The sequence below is a fragment of the Austrofundulus limnaeus genome, unplaced genomic scaffold, assembly GCF_001266775.1.
Source record: "Austrofundulus limnaeus strain Quisiro unplaced genomic scaffold, Austrofundulus_limnaeus-1.0 Scaffold23, whole genome shotgun sequence".
NCBI classification, from domain to species: Eukaryota; Metazoa; Chordata; class Actinopteri; order Cyprinodontiformes; family Rivulidae; genus Austrofundulus; species Austrofundulus limnaeus.
In genome coordinates, this window is record NW_013952425.1 from 3,579,453 (window position 1) to 3,580,911 (window position 1,459).

At 41.6% G+C, this 1,459-nt stretch overlaps 1 protein-coding gene across 1 annotated transcript in view; it reads right to left on the bottom strand.

The window, feature by feature from the left end:
• LOC106514885 (oxysterol-binding protein-related protein 1) overlaps positions 1 to 1,459 on the bottom strand; it is a gene marked incomplete in the record, with an annotated part of 104,287 nt that overhangs the window by 36,103 nt on the left and 66,725 nt on the right.

Consider the following 1,459-nt stretch of genomic DNA (forward strand, 5'->3'; position numbering starts at 1 on the left):
GTGATTGGCTGATTAGAAATTAAGTGTTAACGAGCAGTTGGACAGGTGTACCTAATAAAGTGGCCGGTGAGTGTACACTTTGCAGATTACTTTTTCTGCACTCCACCTGTTTAATCTGTGCGCGCTCCGGCGGGGTGACAATCATCCCGTTAATACCTAACTTTTTTTTTGAAAGACAGTCTGACTGTCAGCCTTTCCCACAGCRCTTCCCCGCTGTACAAGGAGACAGTATTGCGCTATGACCGCAGGAGAAACGAGGTCCAGACTCAACGAGCTTTTCTGCGTCCTGCTGGAGCACTACTTCACCTGCCACGCTTCCTCTGTTTTCACTCCAGCTGGTTACATCATCAAAAAGAATTGCGCGGTTGGCCGGTAGACTACAGATCTCTTTCATAGGACAAAATCGTTTCTACCGTATATCGGTTATATCGCACATTCCTAGCAATGGCCCTCTTTTGCATGTCACTAACCTGTTTGTCCATGTGGAGGCAGTGCTTATAAGGCTGAGTTCACCTGAAACTCATCAGACTGAAGAAGTCTYTTGGAGGAGAGATGAAACGTTTCACTAAAGAAGAACCATCCAGAGGAMCTACTGATTTTTTCTTTTTGATAAAGCTTCCTTTTTTCGTTGCAGAAAGAGGAGGAGAGAGAAAGTTATGAAGGCAGGACGCAGCGTTAGCTGTCAATCACAACGCTCTGCTGCTAGATTCCTGCACAGGCAACTAAATTCTGAAAAGTTTGGCATTTACTAATCCAAGTTTTAMAGATTAGTGCCTGAAACATGATCATTATTACAAGTGCATTGAGTAGGATTAATAAAAACACTGTCACTTTGTTGGACCACTGATCGTTTATTACATTATCATTTCTACAGATTAGRGTTAGGGTTAGAGCAACAAACGCATTATGTAACAATCGACGCAAAATGTACTAATGTTATTACATAATGCAGCTGTGAGTATTACAAAATGCATTGAAKACTTTTATTACATTTTGCATCAATTTTTACACAATGCGGTTTTAGTGCATAATGCATAAAAGGTACCACCTCCAGGGGTGTGACCAGGAAGTCAGGTTTCCATGTGACTTTACAGGTGAGACATCATTCATGATTAGTGTTTCTTTAGAGCAGCCGGGGACAAAAGCTGGCTGCTTGTGAGGGTTGGTATTGTTTTAGTTCTGATAAGCCCAGTGTACACACAGACCTGCAGCTGGCTGACTGTGGGCCTTTAATGGAACCGGGGTTTTAGAAAATAATCAGTTGGTTTTCTGCCAACTTTTTACAACTTCCTGAACACGCTTTTCTTACAACCTCAAAGTAGTAAAAATATAACTAATTATAAGAGTACAGTATACTGAAGTATATGTAAAGTTTACACCACCATAGGAGTATTGCGTATCAAAATATATGTAAAGTCTACACCAGTGTTTCCCAAAGTTGGGGTCGGGACCCAAAGTG